Source organism: Salvelinus alpinus, chromosome 17 (genome assembly GCF_045679555.1).
Source record: "Salvelinus alpinus chromosome 17, SLU_Salpinus.1, whole genome shotgun sequence".
NCBI lineage: Eukaryota > Metazoa > Chordata > Actinopteri > Salmoniformes > Salmonidae > Salvelinus > Salvelinus alpinus.
The window spans coordinates 33689978-33716115 of record NC_092102.1 but is presented as its reverse complement, the minus strand read 5'-3'; positions in this window follow the sequence as shown (position 1 = coordinate 33716115).

The following is a 26138-nucleotide window of genomic DNA, read 5'->3' as shown; positions in this document are numbered from 1 at the left end:
TTCTAGTCAGTGTTTACCGTACACTACCACCTAGTGGATAGATGGGTTCTAGTCAGTGTTTACCGTACACTACTACCTAGTGGATAGATGGGTTCTAGTCAGTGTTTACCGTACACAACTACCTAGTGGATAGATGGGTTCTAGTCGGTGTTTACTGTACACTACTACCTAGTGGATAGATGGGTTCTATCAGTGTTTACCGTACACTACTACCTAGTGGATAGATGGGTTCTAGTCAGTGTTTACCGTACACTACTACCTAGTGGATAGATGGGTTCTATCAGTGTTTACCGTACACTACTACCTAGTGGATAGATGGGTTCTAGTCAGTGTTTACCGTACACTACTACCTAGTGGATAGATGGGTTCTAGTCAGTGTTTACCGTACACTACTACCTAGTGGATAGATGGGTTCTAGTCAGTGTTTACCGTACACTACTACCTAGTGGATAGATGGGTTCTAGTCAGTGTTTACCGTACACTACTACCTAGTGGATAGATGGGTTCTAGTCAGTGTTTACCATACACTACTACCTAGTGGATAGATGGGTTCTAGTCAGTGTTTACCGTACACTACTACCTAGTGGATAGATGGGTTCTAGTCAGTGTTTACCGTACACTACTACCTAGTGGATAGATGGGTTCTAGTCAGTGTTTACCATACACTACTACCTAGTGGATAGATGGGTTCTAGTCAGTGTTTACCGTACACTACTACCTAGTGGATAGATGGGTTCTAGTCAGTGTTTACCGTACACTACTACCTAGTGGATAGATGGGTTCTAGTCAGTGTTTACCGTACACTACTACCTAGTGGATAGATGGGTTCTAGTCAGTGTTTACCGTACACTACCACCTAGTGGATAGATGGGTTCTAGTCAGTGTTTACCATACACTACTACCTAGTGGATAGATGGGTTCTAGTCAGTGTTTACCGTACACTACTACCTAGTGGATAGATGGGTTCTAGTCAGTGTTTACCGTACACTACTACCTAGTGGATAGATGGGTTCTAGTCAGTGTTTACCATACACTACTACCTAGTGGATAGATGGGTTCTAGTCAGTGTTTACCGTACACTACCACCTAGTGGATAGATGGGTTCTAGTCAGTGTTTACCATACACTACTACCTAGTGGATAGATGGGTTCTAGTCAGTGTTTACCGTACACTACTACCTAGTGGATAGATGGGTTCTAGTCAGTGTTTACCATACACTACCACCTAGTGGATAGATGGGTTCTAGTCAGTGTTTACCGTACACTACTACCTAGTGGATAGATGGGTTCTAGTCAGTGTTTACCGTACACTACTACCTAGTGGATAGATGGGTTCTAGTCAGTGTTTACCGTACACTACTACCTAGTGGATAGATGGGTTCTAGTCAGTGTTTACCGTACACTACTACCTAGTGGATAGATGGGTTCTAGTCAGTGTTTACCATACACAACTACCTAGTGGATAGATGGGTTCTAGTCAGTGTTTACCGTACACTACTACCTAGTGGATAGATGGGTTCTAGTCAGTGTTTACCGTACACTACCACCTAGTGGATAGATGGGTTCTAGTCAGTGTTTACCGTACACTACCACCTAGTGGATAGATGGGTTCTAGTCAGTGTTTACCGTACACTACTACCTAGTGGATAGATGGGTTCTAGTCAGTGTTTACCGTACACTACTACCTAGTGGATAGATGGGTTCTAGTCAGTGTTTACCGTACACTACCACCTAGTGGATAGATGGGTTCTAGTCAGTGTTTACCGTACACTACTACCTAGTGGATAGATGGGTTCTAGTCAGTGTTTACCATACACTACTACCTAGTGGATAGATGGGTTCTAGTCAGTGTTTACCGTACACTACTACCTAGTGGATAGATGGGTTCTAGTCAGTGTTTACCATACACTACTACCTAGTGGATAGATGGGTTCTAGTCAGTGTTTACCGTACACTACTACCTAGTGGATAGATGGGTTCCAGTCAGTGTTTACCGTACACTACCACCTAGTGGATAGATGGGTTCTAGTCAGTGTTTACCGTACACTACCAGCTAGTGGATAGATGGGTTCTAGTCAGTGTTTACCGTACACTACTACCTAGTGGATAGATGGGTTCTAGTCAGTGTTTACCGTACACTACTACCTAGTGGATAGATGGGTTCTAGTCAGTGTTTACCGTACACTACTACCTAGTGGATAGATGGGTTCTAGTCAGTGTTTACCGTACACTACTACCTAGATGGGTTCTAGTCAGTGTTTACCGTACACTACTACCTAGTGGATAGATGGGTTCTAGTCAGTGTTTACCATACACTACTACCTAGTGGATAGATGGGTTCTAGTCAGTGTTTACCGTACACTACTACCTAGTGGATAGATGGGTTCTAGTCAGTGTTTACCGTACACTACTACCTAGTGGATAGATGGGTTCTAGTCAGTGTTTACCGTACACTACTACCTAGTGGATAGATGGGTTCTAGTCAGTGTTTACCGTACACAACTACCTAGTGGATAGATGGGTTCTAGTCAGTGTTTACCGTACACTACTACCTAGTGGATAGATGGGTTCTAGTCAGTGTTTACCGTACACTACTACCTAGTGGATAGATGGGTTCTAGTCAGTGTTTACCGTACACAACTACCTAGTGGATAGATGGGTTCTAGTCAGTGTTTACCGTACACTACCAGCTAGTGGATAGATGGGTTCTAGTCAGTGTTTACCGTACACAACTACCTAGTGGATAGATGGGTTCTAGTCAGTGTTTACCGTACACTACCAGCTAGTGGATAGATGGGTTCTAGTCAGTGTTTACCGTACACAACTACCTAGTGGATAGATGGGTTCTAGTCAGTGTTTACCGTACACTACTACCTAGTGGATAGATGGGTTCTAGTCAGTGTTTACCATACACTACTACCTAGTGGATAGATGGGTTCTAGTCAGTGTTTACCGTACACTACTACCTAGTGGATAGATGGGTTCTAGTCAGTGTTTACCGTACACTACCAGCTAGTGGATAGATGGGTTCTAGTCAGTGTTTACCGTACACAACTACCTAGTGGATAGATGGGTTCTAGTCAGTGTTTACCGTACACTACTACCTAGTGGATAGATGGGTTCTAGTCAGTGTTTACCGTACACTACTACCTAGTGGATAGATGGGTTCTAGTCAGTGTTTACCGTACACTACCACCTAGTGGATAGATGGGTTCTAGTCAGTGTTTACCGTACACTACTACCTAGTGGATAGATGGGTTCTAGTCAGTGTTTACCGTACACTACTACCTAGTGGATAGATGGGTTCTAGTCAGTGTTTACCGTACACTACTACCTAGTGGATAGATGGGTTCTAGTCAGTGTTTACCATACACTACTACCTAGTGGATAGATGGGTTCTAGTCAGTGTTTACCATACACTACTACCTAGTGGATAGATGGGTTCTAGTCAGTGTTTACCGTACACTACTACCTAGTGGATAGATGGGTTCTAGTCAGTGTTTACCGTACACTACTACCTAGTGGATAGATGGGTTCTAGTCAGTGTTTACCGTACACTACTACCTAGTGGATAGATGGGTTCTAGTCAGTGTTTACCGTACACTACTACCTAGTGGATAGATGGGTTCTAGTCAGTGTTTACCGTACACTACTACCTAGTGGATAGATGGGTTCTAGTCAGTGTTTACCGTACACTACTACCTAGTGGATAGATGGGTTCTAGTCAGTGTTTACCGTACACTACTACCTAGTGGATAGATGGGTTCTAGTCAGTGTTTACCGTACACTACTACCTAGTGGATAGATGGGTTCTAGTCAGTGTTTACCGTACACTACTACCTAGTGGATAGATGGGTTCTAGTCAGTGTTTACCGTACACTACTACCTAGTGGATAGATGGGTTCTAGTCAGTGTTTACCGTACACTACTACCTAGTGGATAGATGGGTTCTAGTCAGTGTTTACCGTACACTACTACCTAGTGGATAGATGGGTTCTAGTCAGTGTTTACCGTACACTACTACCTAGTGGATAGATGGGTTCTAGTCAGTGTTTACCGTACACTACTACCTAGTGGATAGATGGGTTCTAGTCAGTGTTTACCGTACACTACTACCTAGTGGATAGATGGGTTCTAGATCTAGTCAGTGTTTACCGTACACTACTACCTAGTGGAAAGATGGGTTCTAGTCAGTGTTTACCGTACACTACTACCTAGTGGATAGATGGGTTCTAGTCAGTGTTTACCGTACACTACTACCTAGTGGATAGATGGGTTCTAGTCAGTGTTTACCGTACACTACTACCTAGTGGATAGATGGGTTCTAGTCAGTGTTTACCGTACACTACTACCTAGTGGATAGATGGGTTCTAGTCAGTGTTTACCGTACACTACCAGCTAGTGGATAGATGGGTTCTAGTCAGTGTTTACCGTACACTACTACCTAGTGGATAGATGGGTTCTAGTCAGTGTTTACCGTACACTACTACCTAGTGGATAGATGGGTTCTAGTCAGTGTTTACCGTACACTACCAGCTAGTGGATAGATGGGTTCTAGTCAGTGTTTACCGTACACTACCAGCTAGTGGATAGATGGGTTCTAGTCAGTGTTTACCGTACACTACTACCTAGTGGATAGATGGGTTCTAGTCAGTGTTTCCCGTACACTACCAGCTAGTGGATAGATGGGTTCTAGTCAGTGTTTACCGTACACTACTACCTAGTGGATAGATGGGTTCTAGTCAGTGTTTACCGTACACTACTACCTAGTGGATAGATGGGTTCTAGTCAGTGTTTACCGTACACTACCACCTAGTGGATAGATGGGTTCTAGTCAGTGTTTACCGTACACTACTACCTAGTGGATAGATGGGTTCTAGATCTAGTCAGTGTTTACCGTACACTATTACCTAGTGGATAGATGGGTTCTAGTCAGTGTTTACCGTACACTACTACCTAGTGGATAGATGGGTTCTAGTCAGTGTTTACCGTACACTACTACCTAGTGGATAGATGGGTTCTAGTCAGTGTGTACCATACACTACTACCTAGTGGATAGATGGGTTCTAGTCAGTGTTTACCGTACACTACTACCTAGTGGATAGATGGGTTCTAGTCAGTGTTTACCGTACACTACTACCTAGTGGATAGATGGGTTCTAGTCAGTGTTTACCGTACACTACTACCTAGTGGATAGATGGGTTCTAGTCAGTGTTTACCGTACACAACTACCTAGTGGATAGATGGGTTCTAGTCAGTGTTTACCGTACACTACTACCTAGTGGATAGATGGGTTCTAGTCAGTGTTTACCGTACACTACTACCTAGTGGATAGATGGGTTCTAGTCAGTGTTTACTGTACACAACTACCTAGTGGATAGATGGGTTCTAGTCAGTGTTTACCGTACACAACTACCTAGTGGATAGATGGGTTCTAGTCAGTGTTTACCGTACACTACCAGCTAGTGGATAGATGGGTTCTAGTCAGTGTTTACCGTACACTACTACCTAGTGGATAGATGGGTTCTAGTCAGTGTTTACCGTACACTACTACCTAGTGGATAGATGGGTTCTAGTCAGTGTTTACCGTACACTACCACCTAGTGGATAGATGGGTTCTAGTCAGTGTTTACCGTACACTACTACCTAGTGGATAGATGGGTTCTAGTCAGTGTTTACCGTACACTACTACCTAGTGGATAGATGGGTTCTAGTCAGTGTTTACCGTACACTACTACCTAGTGGATAGATGGGTTCTAGTCAGTGTTTACCATACACTACCAGCTAGTGGATAGATGGGTTCTAGTCAGTGTTTACCGTACACTACTACCTAGTGGATAGATGGGTTCTAGTCAGTGTTTACCTTACACTACTACCTAGTGGATAGATGGGTTCTAGTCAGCGTTTACCATACACTACTACCTAGTGGATAGATGGGTTCTAGTCAGTGTTTACCTTACACTACTACCTAGTGGATAGATGGGTTCTAGTCAGCGTTTACCATACACTACTACCTAGTGGATAGATGGGTTCTAGATCTAGTCAGTGTTTACCGTACACTACTACCTAGTGGAAAGATGGGTTCTAGATCTAGTCAGTAATTACCGTACACTACTACCTAGTGGATAGATGGGTTCTAGTCAGTGTTTACCGTACACTACCAGCTAGTGGATAGATGGGTTCTAGTCAGTGTTTACCATACACTACTACCTAGTGGATAGATGGGTTCTAGTCAGTGTTTACCGTACACTACCAGCTAGTGGATAGATGGGTTCTAGTCAGTGTTTACCATACACAACTACCTAGTGGATAGATGGGTTATAGTCAGTGTTTACCATACACTACTACCTAGTGGATAGATGGGTTCTAGTCAGTGTTTTACCGTACACTACTACCTAGTGGATAGATGGGTTCTAGTCAGTGTTTACCGCACACTACCACCTAGTGGATAGATGGGTTCTAGTCAGTGTTTACCGTACACTACTACCTAGTGGATAGATGGGTTCTAGTCAGTGTTTACCGTACACTACTACCTAGTGGATAGATGGGTTCTAGTCAGTGTTTACCGTACACTACTACCTAGTGGATAGATGGGTTCTAGTCAGTGTTTACCGTACACTACTACCTAGTGGATAGATGGGTTCTAGTCAGTGTTTACCGTACACTACTACCTAGTGGATAGATGGGTTCTAGTCAGTGTTTTACCGTACACTACTACCTAGTGGATAGATGGGTTCTAGTCAGTGTTTACCGTACACTACTACCTAGTGGATAGATGGGTTCTAGTCAGTGTTTACCGTACACTACTACCTAGTGGATAGATGGGTTCTAGTCAGTGTTTACCGTACACTACTACCTAGTGGATAGATGGGTTCTAGTCAGTGTTTACCGTACACTACTACCTAGTGGATAGATGGGTTCTAGTCAGTGTTTACCGTACACTACTACCTAGTGGATAGATGGGTTCTAGTCAATGTTTACCATACACTACTACCTAGTGGATAGATGGGTTCTAGTCAGTGTTTTACCGTACACTACTACCTAGTGGATAGATGGGTTCTAGTCAGTGTTTACCGTACACTAATACCTAGATGGGTTCTAGTCAGTGTTTACCGTACACTACTACCTAGATGGGTTCTAGTCAGTGTTTACCGTACACTACTACCTAGATGGGTTCTAGTCAGTGTTTACCGTACACTACTACCTAGTGGATAGATGGGTTCTAGTCAGTGTTTACCGTACACTACCAGCTAGTGGATAGATGGGTTCTAGTCAGTGTTTACCGTACACTACCACCTAGTGGATAGATGGGTTCTAGTCAGTGTTTACCATACACTACCAGCTAGTGGATAGATGGGTTCTAGTCAGTGTTTACCGTACACAACTACCTAGTGGATAGGTGGGTTCTAGTCAGTGTTTACCGTACACAACTACCTAGTGGATAGATGGGTTCTAGTCAGTGTTTACCGTACACTACTACCTAGTGGATAGATGGGTTCTAGTCAGTGTTTACCGTACACTACTACCTAGTGGATAGATGGGTTCTAGTCAGTGTTTACCGTACACTACTACCTAGTGGATAGATGGGTTCTAGTCAGTGTTTACCGTACACTACTACCTAGTGGATAGATGGGTTCTAGTCAGTGTTTACCGTACACTACCACCTAGTGGATAGATGGGTTCTAGTCAGTGTTTACCGTACACTACTACCTAGTGGATAGATGGGTTCTAGTCAGTGTTTACCGTACACTACCACCTAGTGGATAGATGGGTTCTAGTCAGTGTTTACCGTACACTACTACCTAGTGGATAGATGGGTTCTAGTCAGTGTTTACCGTACACTACTACCTAGTGGATAGATGGGTTCTAGTCAGTGTTTACCGTACACTACTACCTAGTGGATAGATGGGTTCTAGTCAGTGTTTACCGTACACTACTACCTAGTGGATAGATGGGTTCTAGTCAGTGTTTACCATACACTACTACCTAGTGGATAGATGGGTTCTAGTCAGTGTTTACCGTACACTACTACCTAGTGGATAGATGGGTTCTAGTCAGTGTTTACCGTACACTACTACCTAGTGGATAGATGGGTTCTAGTCAGTGTTTACCGTACACTACTACCTAGTGGATAGATGGGTTCTAGATCTAGTCAGTGTTTACCGTACACTACCACCTAGTGGATAGATGGGTTCTAGTCAGTGTTTACCATACACTACTACCTAGTGGATAGATGGGTTCTAGTCAGTGTTTACCGTACACTACTACCTAGTGGATAGATGGGTTCTAGTCAGTGTTTACCGTACACTACTACCTAGTGGATAGATGGGTTCTAGTCAGTGTTTACCGTACACTACTACCTAGTGGATAGATGGGTTCTAGTCAGTGTTTACCATACACTACTACCTAGTGGATAGATGGGTTCTAGTCAGTGTGTACCATACACTATTACCTAGTGGATAGATGGGTTCTAGTCAGTGTTTACCATACACAACTACCTAGTGGATAGATGGGTTCTATCAGTGTTTACTGTACACTACTACCTAGTGGATAGATGGGTTCTAGTCAGTGTTTACCATACACTACCACCTAGTGGATAGATGGGTTCTAGTCAGGGTTTACCGTACACTACCACCTAGTGGATAGATGGGTTTTAGTCAGTGTTTACCATACACTACCACCTAGTGGATAGATAGAGTATATCATAGAGTAGAGTCGGATCTGGTGTTGGGCCAAGAAATCCACTAATTCATAATTTTATGTGTCTTAGCATACTCTACATAGAACTGAATAGTTGTAGGTTATAGTAATAAGAAGTACATGAGCAAATTTATGGCAGTTATGGAGGCTCATACCAAGGATATAATAATACCACATTGGTCCTCATTGATAAAATGTATAGCAGTACAATATTACAAACTCACTCATTAAAAGCCTACAACATTTTTGGGAGATAAATCCTTATATTCACCCAACAGAAGTGTTTTCCTCTCATCACCTGACCCAAAGCTTGCCCTGTCAGTGGTGACTTTCATACATTCTGACGCTGTTACGTATGTGCAGAGGGGATTCTGACAGGTAAAAAACAGTTAGTCAATAGTGGCTGACTTGAAGGATGTCTCCTAGAACTCTAGAACTTTTCTAGAGCTTCCAGTGCAGCACTGGACAGAACACCTGTGGATTAATATTTGACATAGCACAGGCCTCAATGATGAGTGGAATTACAAGAGCTACCTAATGCTTTGGCTTCACTCTAGTCTTGTTGATATTAACTTGACACTGAAAGTTAGGCCTCACTCTGGTCTTGTTGACAGTAACTTAACACTGAAATACCTTTTGGGGATCAAAGGGTATCAAAATCAATCAAGATCAATGCTACTTCTTGTGACCAATTAGATGGGTTCATGCAGGTGACTGACTGGTCTTGTATGGAGGAATCCTCACTCACTGTTCTTCAAATTGGCAGTACACCCAGAATATTGCTATGGGAACAACCGAGGTATCTCAGTTTCAAGGTCTCAACTTGGAGAGAGAGAGAGCCTTATGAGGTATTGGTCAATCATGTGCGAGCCACCGGTAGTGATTAATGAATTATGCTAAACATGCAAATATAACTTGTCTGTGCATAGCTGTATTAAAGACAGTTGTTGGGACCGCCCCAGCGGGAGTTTTCTGATAGACCTGTACAGTGTGCAGAGTTTGTTGTTGTAACCTCTCCAGCCGGCTGATAATAAAGTGATTTAATTTACGATTGACTTAAGGTGTCCCTGGTGTTGAATTTCCACCACAATCACGAAATGGATCAGTGATTCTATCTGTGGAGCATCCCAGTGAAGGTCTGCGAGGGAACACCGGTGGTGCATTCCATTCCCGTCTGACCACGTGGACCCGTCCAGACCAAGCTTTTACTGAGAGCTGCCCAGAGGAAGATAATTGATCCGCGAACCTCTGAGGGACATGTCTACTGAATTTCAGTAAGGCAATTTAAACAAATTTGTATAAAAATGTAATAAATTATAAAACCAATCAAATTGATCATAAAGATGTGGAAGAAGACTACCACTAGTCTTAGAACAAGGCTTGAGCTAGTCTTAGGAGAAGACTAGAGTGGGGGAAGGAAAGACCCCAATGACAATTCTCTGTAGGCATTTATGTGAGAACTGTCTACGTGGTCAGAGAACCACTGGTAATAGCACGAGGTGTTAATATAGGCATTTATGAGAAGTATCTACAGTTGAGGTCGGAAGTTTACATACACTTAGAATGGAGTCATTAAAACTCGTTTTTCAACCACTCCACAAATTTCTTGTTAATCAAACTATAGTTTTGGCAAGTCGGTTAAGATATCTACTTTGTGCATGACACAAGTAATTTTTCCAACAATTGTTTACAAACAGATTATTTCACTTATAATTCACTGTATCAAAATTCCAGTGGGTCAGAAGTTTACATACACTAAGTTGACTGTGACTTTAAACGGCTTGGAAAATTCCAGAAAATGATGTCATGGCTTTAGAAGCTTCTGATAGGCTAATTGACATAATTTGAGTCAATTGGAGGTGTACCTGTGGATGTATTTCAAGGCCTACCTTCAAACTCAGTGCATCTTTGCTTGACCTCATGGGAAAATCAAAGGAAATCAGCCAAGACCTCAGAAAAACAATTGTAGACCTCCGCAAGTCTGGTTCATCCTTGGGAGCAATTTCCAAACGCCTGAAGGTACCACGTTCATCTGTACAAACAATAGTATGCAAGTATAAACACCATGGGACCACACAGCCGTCATACCGCTCAGGAAGGAGACACGTTCTGTCTCCTTGAGATGAACGTACTTTGGTGAGAAAAGTGCAAATCAATCCCAGAACAACAGCAAAGGACCTTGTGAAGATGCTGGAGGAAACAGGTACAAAAGTATCTATATTCATGGTCAAATGAAAGGCCTGAAAGGCCGCTCAGCAATGAAGAAGCCACTGCTCCAAAACCGCCATTAAAAAGCCAGACTACGGTTTGCAACTGCACATGGGGACAAAGATCGTACCTTTTGGAGAAATGTCCTATGGTCTGATGAAACATAAATAGAACTGTTTGGCCATAATGACCATCATTATGTTTGGAGGAAAAAGGGGGAGGCTTGCAAGCCGAAGAACACATCCCAACCGTGACGCACGGGGGTGGCAGCATCATGTTGTGGGGGTGCTTTGCTGCAGGAGCGACTGGTGCACTTCACAAAATAGATGGCATCATAAGGATGGAAAATTATGTGGATATATTGAAGCAACATCTCAAGACATTAGTCAGGAAGTTAAAGCTTGGTCTCAAATGGGTCTTCCAAATGGACAATGACCCCAAGCATACTTCCAAAGTTGTGGCAAAATGGCTTAAGGACGCCAAAGTCAAGGTATTGGAGTGGGCATCACAAAGCCTTGACCTCAATCCTATGGAAAATTTTTGGGCAGAACTGAAAAAGTGTGTGCAAGCAAGGAGGCCTTACAAACCTGACTCAGTTACACCAGCTCTGTCAGGAGGAATGTGCCAAAATTCACCCAACTTATTGTGGGAAGCTTGTGGAAGGCTACCCGAAACGTTTGACCCAAGTTATGCAATTTCAAGGCAATGCTACCAAATACTAATTGAGTGTACAGTGAGGGAAAAAAGTATTTGATCCCCTGCTGATTTTGTACGTTTGCCCACTGACAAAGAAATGATCAGTCTATAATTTTAATGGTAGGTTTATTTGAACAGTGAGAGACAGAATAACAACAAAAATATCCAGAAAAACGCATGTCAAAAATGTTATAAATTGATTTGCATTTTAATGAGGGAAATAAGTATTTTACCCCCTCTCAATCAGAAAGATTTCTGGCTCCCAGGTGTCTTTCATACAGGTAACGAGCTGAAATTAGGAGCACACTCTTAAAGGGAGTGCTCCTAATCTCAGTTTCTTACCTGTATAAAAGATACCTGTCCACAGAAGCAATCAATCAATCAGATTCCAAACTCTCCACCATGGCCAAGACCAAAGAGCTCTCCAAGGATGTCAGGGACAAGATTGTAGACCTACACAAGGCTGGAATGGGCTACAAGACCATCGCCAAGCAGCTTGGTGAGAAGGTGACAACAGTTTCTGCGATTATTCGCAAATGGAAGAAACACAAAAGAACTGTCAATCTCCCTCAGCCTGGGGCTCCATGCAAGATCTCACCTCGTGGAGTTGCAATGATCATGAGAACGGTGAGGAATCAGTCCAGAACTACACAGGAGGATCTTGTCAATGATCTCAAGGCAGCTGGGACCATAGTCATCAAGAAAACAATTGGTAACACACTACGCCGTGAAGGACTGAAATCCTGCAGCGCCCGCAAGGTCCCCCTGCTCAAGAAAGCACATATACATGCCCGTCTGAAGTTTGCCAATGAACATCTGAATGATTCAGAGGACAACTGGGTGAACGTGTTGTGGTCAGATGAGACCAAAATTGAGTTCTTTGGCATCAACTCAACTTGCCGTGTTTGGAGGAGGAGGAATGCTGCCTATGACCCCAAGAACACCATCCCCACCGTCAAACATGGAGGTGGAAACATTATGCTTTGGGGGTGTTTTTCTGCTAAGGGGACAGGACAACTTCACCGCATCAAAGGGACGATGGACGGGGCCATGTACCGTCAAATCTTGGTTGAAAACCTCCTTCCCTCAGCCAGGGTATTGAAAATGGGTCGTGGATGGTTATTCCAGCATGACAATGACCCAAAACACACGGCCAAGGCAACAAAGGAGTGGCTCAAGAAGAAGCACATTAAGGTCCTGGAGTGGCCTAGCCAGTCTCCAGACCTTAATCCCATAGAAAATCTGTGGAGGGAGCTGAAGGTTCGAGTTGCCAAAAGTCAGCCTCGAAACCTTAATGACTTGAAGAAGATCTGCAAAGAGGAGTGGGACAAAATCCCTCCTGAGATGTGTGCAAACCTGGTGGCCAACTACAAGAAACGTCTGACCTCTGTGATTGCCAACAAGGGTTTTTCCACCAAGTACTAAGTCATGTTTTGCAGAGGGGTCAAATACTTATTTCCCTCATTAAAATGCAAATCAATTCATAACATTTTTGACATGCGTTTTTCTGGATTTTTTTGTTGATATTGTGTATCTCACTGTTCAAATAAACCTACCATTAAAATTATAGACTAATCATTTCTTTGTCAGTGGGCAAACGTACAAGATCAGCAGGGGATCAAATACTTTTTTCCCTCACTGTATGTAAACTTCTGACCCACTGGGAATGTGATGAAAGAAATAAAAGCTGAAATAAATCATTCTCTCTACTATTATTCTGACATTTCACATTCTTAAAATAAAGTGGTGATCCTAACTGACCTAAGACAGGGAATTTTTACTAGGATTAAATGTCAGGAATTGTGAAAAACTGAGTTTAAATGTATTTGGGTAAGGTGTATGTAAACTTCCGACTTCAACTGTATGTGGTCGGGGATCCACTGAGAATAGCATAAGGTGCACTAGGTACTATTCTATATGTATGGGAAGCGGCAAGACTGTAGAGTATATAGAGACTGTAGCATTTATGACTACATAAACTAATGAGACTATAGAGATGCGATTTTGTAGAGAGTATAGATACTGTAGACTGGACAACATAGACTACTGAGACTATAGACACTGAGAGACTATAGACATGTGAGACTATAGATACTGTAGAGAGTATAGATACTGTGGAGTCTATGGCGACTATGGAGACTATAGAGGAACCGCAGAAGATACATAGGTATGCATAGAAGGCAACGACGAGTAATAGGGGAGATTACTGAGTGTGTTTGGGAATAGTACTAAGTGAATGTGGATGAGAGTATTGTGTGCTTGACTAACTAACTGAACAGGGGTTTAGCCCACGGTGTGAGAGTTGTGTGAGTGTGGGATGACGTGTTAAGCTGGATTTTCTTTTTTTTTAACAACAAAGGGTTAGAGTATGGGAAAGCGAATAGTAAGAGTAGGATGGAAGATCTGTGCTGAGAACCGAAAGGGTCGTGTTGTGTAATGGCAAAAAAAATTGGTCCATCTGTCCATTTTGTCCAGTCTTCTGTTTGGTTCAGTACCCCCTACTGAACCAAACAGAAGACTGGACAAAATGGACAGATGGACATTTCCCTGTTGATGGGAGTCTGTGAGAGGCCAACTTGAAAGAAAACACAAGAACGTTAAAGTGAAGTGGGAAGATTTCAGAAAGTGGGAGAAAGAAGTAGAAAGTGCAAAAGATAAAGCTGTAAGAGGACTGATGGTAAAGCAAGTGGAACCGGAGAGGAAAGATGAAGATGGAAAAAAATGAAAAAGAAGAAGCCTGGCTGGACTTTCTCCGAGAGGAACCCTTGCATGGGGCCCCCCTTGTATCCGCCACTGCCAAATCCTCCACTAGCAGACGGAGATGGTGCCTTTCCACCCCCTTCTAACCCAGTTGGGTTTTGGGCCTGTGCTAGGTGGAGGAGCCGTGGGATTAGGAGCTGCTGGAGGGGCTGCAGGTGCTGGAGCTGAAGACAAAAAGCTAACGGCAAAAACAAAGACCAAAGTGAACGAGCAGAGGGGAACAGAGGAGAGGGAGAGTAAAGAAGAGGAGCTAGAAGAGCTCAGAAAATAAATGGAGAAATGTAAGAGAAAATAAAAAAGTAGAGAAACAAGAGGCAAATTAAGGAGTGCAAGCAGGAAGAATGACATCAGTGAAGAAGAAAGTAGCCAAGACGAAGATGCAAGGAGCTGCAGCGAGGTAGAGCAATGAATGAAAAAACAAAAGATAAGAAGGATAAAAAGAAAACCCCCAAAAAGAAGCTTGAGGGAATGTTTACAATAATACGCTACACCAACCCCAATGGAGGTGGGATGTTGGAAATGGAGAAACCGTGGGATGTTGACGAAATAAAAGCAATAGTGGGCGATGTCGTTGACCCAGCAAAATATACTGTGAGGTTTGAGGAAGAGGTAAAAGCAATTATCTCCATGTACAACCCCACCACCAGACAAATTGAAGAAATACTGCTGCTTGGAATTTAAATGGAAGGACTATAAACACATGTGGGACTGCGATGTACCTGTTGCTGATCGTGGTGACCAGCTGGATGCAGTTTTTACCGCAATAAAGGCTGCTTTCCCCAAATGCACAGACTGGCAGAAAATACATTCCACCAAACAGGGAACTGATGAAAAATGTAGTGACTACATGAAAAGAATGGAGACAGTCTTCCTCCAACCCTCAGGTCTGACGCCTGACCAAGACTCATACAGCAGCTTATTGTGTCATGATGTGGTGACAGGCCTGAGACATGATCTAAAGACAGCAGTAACTACAACTTGTTTTGCAAGGGAAACAAAACCACTGTCTGCGGAAAGACAATTGAAGGAAAATGAAACTAAGGAAGGAAAGACACTGAAGAAGGCACAACTGATGTACTACTCTGGAGGAGCTAGAGGACATGGGGATGATGGTGGCAACCGTGGATACGGTTGAGGAAGAGTTAGAGGCCGAGGGGCCCCTGCTGGAGCTGACGGAGGGCGAGTCTGGAGGTGCTACAACTATGGGAAGTTAGGGCATATTTCAAGACATTGTCCTGGAGTGGGTCCTGGAGTTTACAGAGGGAGAGACTGGAGCTGCTACAACTGTGGGAAGGTATGGTACCTTTCAACACATTGCCCAGTAGGAGAAGGCCAAGGAGAGTGGCTGTCCCCACCTGCAGGCGTGCAGGTGAAAAACCCATTTGGAAGCGGATGTGAACGAAGAGGCTACCAACCATAGGATGAGGCGGAAACAGAAGAAGAAACTAATTAAGAAAACAATGATGAAGAACCAATGCACACAGTGGGAGCGTCTGGAATTCACTCTGAAGAATTATTTACTTTTCCCCTGATTGTGGAGTGGGGAGACAGCAAAGGGAGACACGGATTCCTGTACTCCTCCGTCTGCCCAGTAAATTTATTAGGAAGAGATTTGATGTGTAAAATGAATTTATCTGTTTTCTGTACTGAAGAACGATTGTCATTGGTATTGCGAGAAAATTTAATCTTCCCATGCCTGATGAACTGTTACTATGCTTGGCACCTGAATGATCAACATGTTGAGGGGGAGCTGAGAGAGCAGTCCTTCTCTTCCCCGTTGCATGGTAACTGGGAAGTGTCTGATTACCTACAGTGTACTGCTGCTGTTCCCTCATGAGAAGAGGACCCTGAATACCAACAGAGATGGTCAAAACAAAAAGAGAAAGTTGAGAAAACCATGAAGGTGATATAGATGGGAGAAGACTTCGTAGCAGCTAGAGTATTGTTGACGGATACTAAGATGAGTTTGTATGAAGTCTCTGGCTCTGTTCCCCATTGTAGCTTATCAAAAGCTCCAGGAAGACAATGTAAAGATGTGGGTATTTGTATGGAGAAAGTGATAGAATCAACTGATTGGGTGGCCTGGGAAGGGAAGCAGAGTAGTCAGCTTATACAGCATTCCCCATACAGGGCTACTGCAATGACAACACCAAGAAAATAACCAATTCACGTTGAAACCATGCCTGTGGTATTACAAGATAATTCACACATTGATTGGCTAAAAGATATCCCTGAAGAACTATGGGCTAAATCAAAGACCGACATTGGACACATGAAAGGAGCTGCACCAGTTGTGGTAATTCCAAAAAGCACCCACATACCTTATAAAGCTCTTTACCCTCTTAGCAAAGAAGCTGAAAAGTGTATCATTCCCATTCATAGTGCGTTAGTTGGAATAGGCGACTTGGTTCCCTCCCCAAATTCGCCTTGTAACACACCAATTTTACTAATTTTACCTGTGGGGCCTCCCGAGTGGCGCAGTGGTCTAATGCACTGCATCGCAGGGCTAGCTGTGCCACTAGAGATTCTGGATTAGAGTCCAGGCTCTGTCGCAGCCGGCTGCGACCAGGAGACCCATTGGGCGGCGCACAATTGACCCAGCGTCGTCCGGGTTAGGGGAGGGTTTGGCTGGGATATCCTTGTTCAATCGTGCACTAGCGACTCCTGTGGCGGGCTGGGCGCAGTGCACACTGACACGGTCGCCAGGTGTGCGGTGTTTCCTCCGACACATGGCTTCCGGGTTAAGTGGGCATTGTGTCAAGAAGCAGTGCGGCTTGGTTGGGTTGGGTTTCGGAGGACGCATAGCTCTCGACCTTTGCCTCTCCCGAGTCCATACGGGAGTTGCAGCGATGAGACAAGACTGTAACTACCAATTGGATACCAACAAAATTGGGGAGAAAAAGGGGTAAAAAAACATCTGGTGATAATCGTTTTGTGCAAGACCTTAGACTAGTAAACAATGCTGTACATGCTAGAGCACCCTTGGTGCCTAACACTGTTACCATTTTTTCCCAGGTGCCTCAAGGTAGTTGTTGTTTTTCAGTAATTGATTTGGCTAATGCTTTATTTAGCATCCCTGTGACTGATGAGTCACAGGACTGGTTCTCATTTATGTTTCTTGGGGCCAAATGGAAATGGACGGTAATTCCCCAAGGTTACGTGAAATCACCTGCAATCTTTGCCCAAGAAATGTCTCAAAACCTAGAGAGTTTTGATGCTCCGGAAGGGAGTACTTTGGTTCAGTATGCTGACGATTTGTTGTTTTGCTCACAATCAGAGGAGATATGTCACCAGGACACTAGTGCATTGTTGATTTTTCTGGCAGAAAATGGTCATGATGTTTCCCCGAGTAAAATGCAATTATGCCAGAGCTCCGTTAAATATTTGGGTCATGACATTACTTTTGTGGGTCGCACCCTCTCCAAAGGTAGATTAGAGGCAATTAAAGCTTTGCCTAAACCTGGTACCAAGCAGCACATAATGCCTTTGTTGGGTGTGGCTGGTTACAGTCAACTGTGGTTGAAAGACTATGCAGAGATAGTTCAACTGCTGCAGGATTGTATTTGTGGGAGAAAGATGAATGCAAGTGAAGTTGTGGTCTGGACCGATGAGGCTGAGATGGCATTGGTAAAATTGAAACAAACATTAATGTCTACCCCTTGCTTGGGTTTGCCAGACCGTAATAAACCCTTCCATCTCTTTGCTTCAGAGACAAGTGGGTTTATGTCAGCAGTTTTGACACAGTATTATGGTGTGGGATATAGACCTGTTGGTTATTATTCTCAACGATTAGATAGTGTGATCAGGGGAATGGTTTCCTGTTTGAGATCAGTAGCTGCTGCTACTGAAGCTGTTTTGGCATGTTCTGATATTGTGGCTATGTCTCTCCTAACCGTCCATGTGCCCCATGCTGTGCACGCAATTATTACACAGGCAAGAACGGCTCATTTGACGCATGCGAGACTGCTAGACTTTCAGAACAATCTGTTGACAATGTCTCATGTTACTCTGAAACAATGTACAATTCTTAACCCCTCAACTCTTCTTCCTACAGCAGATGCCGGTGAAGATCATAACTGTGACGTAGCTATTGAAATTGTAGCCCTAGATTGGACTTGAGAGACACCCCGTTAGGCAATCCAGACTTTGAGTATTTTGTAGATGGGTCTGCCCAGAGAAATGAGAAAGGGGATCTATTAGTTGGTTATGCTGTTCTGACTGTTTTGGAAGCTGTGGAGAGTGCTCGACTCCCTTCACACGTATCATCCCAGGCGGCAGAACTTTTTGGCCTTACTAGAGCTTATATTTTGGGAAAGGACAGCTCTGTTAACATTTACACTGATAGCAGATATGTGTTCGGTGTTGTGCATGATTTTGGAACATTGTGGAAGATTAGAGGGTTATTGACCTTGTCTGGAAAACAGATTACACACAGTAACCTTGTTTCGTCTCTCTTACAGGCTGTCTAGCTACCCTCCTCTGTTTCCATAATCAAATGTCAAGCGCATTCTTCCTCTAACGACAACATTTCTCTGGGGAACTCTAAAGCTGACCGTGCAGCTAACTTGGCTGCTTCCTCTTCTGTTTCCCCTCTCCTACAGATGGCAGCAGTCCCAGCTCCCATCAACCCTTTCTCTGTTGATGACGTGGTTGCTTTGCAGGCAACGACTGATGAGTCAGAGAGATGCAAGTGGGCTGGGTGCTGTCGTAAAGACGCATCGGGGGTATGGCTGGATGAGAGGAGCAGACCTGCCATGCCCCATTGTACTTTTAATTTCCTTGCCAAGTTGTCACATGGTCAGGATCATGTGTCCAAAGCAGGGATGGTGGATCTTGTAAATAAATATTGGTGTACAGTAGGTTTTACTGTGTTTGCAGAACATTTCTGCAAATTTGCATGACTAATAATATTGGACGCGGCATTTCAGTATCCCCCGCATCCCATTCAAGGCCTGAAGGACCTTTTGAGCACTTAATGATGGACTTCATTGAGTTGACACATTGTGAGGGGTACAAGTATTGTTTGGTGATTGTTGACATGTTTTCTGTTGCTGTGGTGAAAGCAGTCGTGCGAGAGATCATACCCAGGTAGGGTCTGCCATCTAAAATCTCTCCGACAATGGTTGGCATTTCGTGAATGTGTTTGTCCAGTCCCTGTGCCCAGGGGGGGGGTCCCTGTGCTGCAAAGCCCAGGGGCTTTGCAGATTGCCCAAGATGGCATAGCAGTTCAGACGTCATTTTGTCCTCGTATTGTCGTGTCCTGTATATACAGTGGGGAGAACAAGTATTTGATACACTGCCGATTTTGCAGGTTTTCCTACTTACAAAGCATGTAGAGGTCTGTAATTTTTATCATAGGTACACTTCAACTGTGAGAGACGGAATCTAAAACAAAAATCCAGAAAATCCCATTGTATGATTTTAAAGAAATTAATTTGCATGTTATTGCATGACATAAGTATTTGATACATCAGAAAAGCAGAACTTAATATTTGGTACAGAAACATTTGTTTGCAATTATAGAGATCATACGTTTCCTGTAGTTCTTGACCAGGTTTGCACACACTGCAGCAGGGATTTTGGCCCACTCCTCCATACAGACCTTCTCCAGATCCTTCAGGTTTCGGGGCTGTCGCTGGGCAATACGGACTTTCAGCTCCCTCCAAAGATTTTCTATTGGGTTCAGGTCTGAAGACGGGCTAGGCCACTCCAGGACCTTGAGATGCTTCTTACGGAGCCACTCCTTAGTTGCCCTGGCTGTGTGTTTCGGGTCGTTGTCATGCTGGAAGACCCAGCCACGACCCATCTTCAATGCTCTTACTGAGGGAAGGAGGTTGTTGGCCAAGATCTCGCGATACATGGCCCCATCCATCCTCCCCTCAATACGGTGCAGTCGTCCTGTCCCCTTTGCAGAAAAGCATCCCCAAAGAATGATGTTTCCACCTCCATGCTTCACGGTTGGGATGGTGTTCTTGGGGTTGTACTCATCCTTCTTCTTCCTCCAAACACGGCGTGTGGAGTTTAGACCAAAAAGCTCAATTTTTGTCTCATCAGACCACATGACCTTCTCCCATTCCTCCTCTGGATCATCCAGATGGCCATTGGCAAACTTCAGACGGGCCTGGACATGCGCTGGCTTGAGCAGGGGGACCTTGCGTGCGCTGCAGGATTTTAATCCATGACGGCGTAGTGTGTTACTAATGGTTTTCTTTGAGACTGTGGTCCCAGCTCTCTTCAGGTCATTGACCAGGTCCTGCCGTGTAGTTCTGGGCTGATCCCTCACCTTCCTCATGATCATTGATGCCCCACGAGGTGAGATCTTGCATGGAGCCCCAGACCGAGGGTGATTGACCGTCATCTTGAACTTCTTCCATTTTCTAATAATTGCGCCAACAGCTGTTGCCTTACACCAAGCTGCTTGCCTATTGTCCTGTAGCCCATCCCAGCCTTGTGCAGGTCTACAATTTTATCCCTGATGTCCTTACACAGCTCTCTGGTCTTGGCCATTGTGGAGAGGTTGGAGTCTGTTTGATTGAGTGTGTGGACAGGTGTCTTTTATACAGGTAACGAGTTCAAACAGGTGCAGTTAATACAGGTAATGAGTGGAGAACAGAAAGGCTTCTTAAAGAAAAACTAACAGGTCTGTGAGAGCCGGAATTCTTACTGGTTGGTAGGTGATCAAATACTTATGTCATGCAATAAAATGCAAATTAATTTCTTTAAAATCATACAATGGGATTTTCTGGATTTTTGTTTTAGATTCCGTCTCTCACAGTTGAAGTGTACCTATGATAAAAATTACAGACCTCTACATGCTTTGTAAGTAGGAAAACCTGCAAAATCAGCAGTGTATCAAATACTTGTTCTCCCCACTGTATATATATTTACACCTTTCTTCGCATATCTTTTATATATTTTATTATCCAAGAACTCAACTACAAGAGGCTTTCCTGCAACCCGCCTCACCAATTACAAAAAAATAGTATTATTTACCTCAAATCTGAAAATCCACAATAGAAGCTAGCCAGAAGCTAACCAGAAGCTAGCCAGAAACTAGCCAGAAGCTAGCCAGAAGCTAACCAGAAGCTAGCCAGAAGCTACCCAGAAGCTAACCAGAAGCTAGCCAGAAGCTAACCTGAAGCTACCCAGAAGTTAGCCGGTTTACTGGCTAACGTTGGTATTTCAGCTAACCACGTTTTGTGGTCATCAGCTATTCCTTTAGCTCGATAATCTATCGGCACTTTTGTACAACGCGACTCAGACCAGAACATACCGGACCTATTTTTCTCAATATCCCCGGATTTCAACCGCAAGCTCTGGACATTTACACCTTGATTTCGCAGCTAGCTAGCTGCAAACTGTGTGACTATTGGCTTACGTCGATCCCGGAGCAAACTTAAATTATTCCGGAGCTAGCCAGCTGAAGAGTTCCATCAGCCATTCCCGGGCTCCGATCACCTATCCGGACCCGTTATTTTTTTTTTTTAAATCTTTTTTAAAATTAAAAAAAAATGTTTTGCTGCAAATGCGGAGCCCCACCGGGCCTTCACGACTGACTACTGACGTTATCTGCCCGAGGGAGTTATCCAACTGGCACCTCTGTCGCAACGTTACCTGAATGCTCATCTGGGGCCCGCTAATCGTTAGCTGTCTTATCGGCTGCTATCTGAATAAGTATATCGGACAATTTTTCTTGGGTCACTATATCTATTTTGCCAATTGGATTGATCCCCTCTACCACACGGAACCCCACTAATCTACCGACGGAAACGCACGAGGTGACTAAAAATAGACCTCCATCCTATGCTATCTTGCTACCGATAGCCAGCTACCCGGCCAGCTGTCTGGATCGCCGTGACCCCAACCAACCTCTACTCACTGGACCCTTATGATCACTCGATTAAGCATGCCTCTCCTTAATGTAAATATGCCTTGTCCACTGCTGTTCTGGTTAGTGTTTATTGGCTTATTTCACTGTAGAGCCTCTAGCCCTGCTCACTATACCATATCCAACCTTTCAGTTCCACCACCCACATATGCGATGACATCACCTGGTTTCAATGATGTTTCTAGAGACAATATCTCTCTCATCATCACTCAATACCTAGGTTTACCTCCACTGTATTCACATCCTACCATACCTTTGTCTGTACATTATTCCTTGAAGCTATTTTATCGCCCCCAGAAACTTCCTTTTACTCTCTGTTCTAGACGTTCTAGACGACCAATTCTCATAGCTTTTAGCCGTACCCTTATCCTACTCCTCCTCTGTTCCTCTGGTGATGTAGAGGTGAATCCAGGCCCTGCAGTACCTAGCTCTACTCCTATTCCCCAGGCGCTCTCTTTTGATGACTTCTGTAACCGTAATAGCCTTGGTTTCATGCATGTTAACATTAGAAGCCTCCTCCCTAAGTTTGTTTTGTTCACTGCTTTAGCACACTCTGCCAACCCGGATGTTTTAGCAGTGTCTGAATCCTGGCTTAGGAAGACCACCAAAAATTCTGACATTTTCATCCCTAACTACAAGATTTTCAGGCAAGATAGAACGGCCAAAGGGGGCGGTGTTGCAATCTACTGCAAGGATTGCCTGCAGAGTTCTGTTTTACTATCCGGGTCTGTTCCCAAACAATTTGAACTTCTACTTTTAAAAATCCACCTCTCTAAAAACAAGTCTCTCACCGTTGCCGCCTGCTATAGACCACCCTCTGCCCCCAGCTGTGCTCTGGACACCATATGTGAACTGATTGCCCCCCATCTATCTTCAGAGCTCGTGCTGCTAGGCGACCTAAATTGGAACATGCTTAACACCCCAGCCATCCTACAATCTAAGCTTGATGCCCTCAATCTCACACAAATTATCAATGAACCTACCAGGTACCACCCCAATTCCGTAAACACGGGTACCCTCATAGATATCATCCTAACCAACTTGCCCTCCAAATACACCTCTGCTGTTTTCAACCAAGATCTCAGCGATCACTGCCTCATTGCCTGCATCCGTAATGGGTCAGCGGTCAAACGACCTCCACTCATCACTGTCAAACGCTCCCTGAAACACTTCAGCGAGCAGGCCTTTCTAATCGACCTGGCCGAGGTATCCTGGAAGGATATTGATCTCATCCCGTCAGTAGAGGATGCCTGGATATTTTTTTTAAATGCCTTCCTCACCATCTTGAATAAGCATGCCCCATTCAAGAAATTTAGAACCAGGAACAGATATAGCCCTTGGTTCTCTCCTGACCTGACTGCCCTTAACCAACAGAAAAACATCCTATGGCGTTCTGCATTAGCATCGAACAGCCCCCGTGATATGCAACTTTTCAGGGAAGCTAGAAACCAATATACACAGGCAATTAGAAAAGCCAAGGCTAGCTTTTTCAAGCAGAAATTTGCTTCCTGCAACACAAACTCAAAGAAGTTCTGGGACACTGTAAAGTCCATGGAGAATAAGAACACCTCCTCCCAGCTTCCAACTGCACTGAAGATAGGAAACACTGTCACCACCGACAAATCCACTATAATTGAGAATTTCAATAAGCATTTTTCTACGGCTGGCCATGCTTTCCACCTGGCTACCCCTACCCCGGTCAACAGCACTGCCCTCCCCTCAGCTACTCGCCCAAGCCTTCCCCATTTCTCTTTCTCCCAAATACAGTCAGCTGATGTTCTGAAAGAGCTGCAAAATCTGGACCCTTACAAATCAGCCGGGCTAGATAATCTGGACCCTTTCTTTCTAAAACTATCTGCTGAAATTGTTGCAACCCCTATTACTAGCCTGTTCAACCTCTCTTTCGTGTCGTCTGAGATTCCCAAAGATTGGAAAGCAGCTGCGGTCATCCCCCTCTTCAAAGGGGGGGACACTCTTGACCCAAACAGCTACAGACCTATATCTATCCTACCCTGCCTTTCTAAGGTCTTCGGAAGCCAAGTCAACAAACAGATTACCGACCATTTAGAATCCCACCATACCTTCTCCGCTATGCAATCTGGTTTCAGAGCTGGTCATGGGTGCACCTCAGCCACGCTCAAGGTCATAAACGATATCTTAACCGCCATCGATAGGAAACAATACTGTGCAGCCGTATTCATTGACCTGGCCAAGGCTCTTGACTCTGTCAATCACCACATCCTCATCGGCAGACTCGACAGCCTTGGTTTCTCTAATGATTGCCTCGCCTGGTTCACCAACTACTTCTCTGATCGAGTTCAGTGTGTCAAATCGGAGGGTCTGTTGTCCGGGCCTCTGGCAGTCTCTATGGGGGTGCCACAGGGTTCAATTCTTGGACCGACTCTCTTCTCTGTATACATCAATGATGTCGCTCTTGCTGCTGGTGAGTCTCTGATCCACCTCTACGCAGACGACACTATTCTGTATACTTCTGGCACTGTGTTAACAACCCTCCAGGCGAGCTTCAATGCCATACAACTCTCCTTCCGTGGCCTCCAATTGCTCTTAAATACAAGTAAAACTAAATGCATGCTCTTCAACCGATCGCTGCCTGCACCTGCCCGCCTGTCCAACATCACTACTCTGGACGGCTCTGACTTAGAATATGTGGACAACTACAAATACCTAGGTGTCTGGTTAGACTGTAAACTCTCCTTCCAGACTCACATCAAACATCTCCAATCCAAAGTTAAATCTAGAATTGGCTTCCTATTCCGCAACAAAGCATCCTTCACTCATGCTGCCAAACATACCCTTGTAAAACTGACCATCCTACCAATCCTCGACTTCGGTGATGTCATTTACAAAATAGCCTCCAAAACCCTACTCAATAAATTGGATGCAGTCTATCACAGTGCCATCCGTTTTGTCACCAAAGCCCCATATACTACCCACCACTGCGACCTGTACACTCTCGTTGGCTGGCCCTCGCTTCATACTCGTCGCCAAACCCACTGGTTCCAGGTCATCTACAAGACCCTGCTAGGTAAAGTCCCCCCTTATCTCAGCTCGCTGGTCACCACAGCAGCACCTACCTGTAGCACGCGCTCCAGCAGGTATATCTCTCTGGTCACCCCCAAAACCAATTCTTCCTTTGGCCGCCTCTCCTTCCAGTTCTCTGCTGCCAATGACTGGAACGAACTACAAAAATCTCTGAAACTGGAAACACTTATCTCCCTCACTAGCTTTAAGCACCAGCTGTCAGAGCAGCTCATAGATTACTGCACCTGTACATAGCCCATCTATAATTTAGCCCAAACAACTACCTCTTTACCTACTGTATTTATTTATTTATTTTGCTCCTTTGCACCCCATTATTTCTCTCTCTACTTTGCACATTCTTCCACTGCAAATCTACCATTCCAGTGTTTTTACTTGCTATATTGTATTTACTTCGCCACCATGGCCTTTTTTATATTTTTATTTATTTATATATTTTGTTTGCCTTCACCTCCCTTATCTCACCTCACTTGCTCACATTGTATATAGACTTATTTTTCACTGTATTATTGACTGTATGTTTGTTTTACTCCATGTGTAACTATGTGTTGTTGTATGTGTCGAACTGCTTTGCTTTATCTTGGCCAGGTCGCAATTGTAAATGAGAACGTGTTCTCAATTTGCCTACCTGGTTAAATAAAGGTGAAATTTTTTTTTATTTGAAAACACATTGTGCCTATCATCTTCAACCTGTGAATGCAGTCGAAAGGGCGAATCAATCTCTGAAAATGTAATTAGTTAAGTTGATTGGTGAAACAAGCCTGACATGGGTGAAAGTGCTTCCATTGGTACTGATGAGTATGAAAGGCAGATCCTATACGGTCACT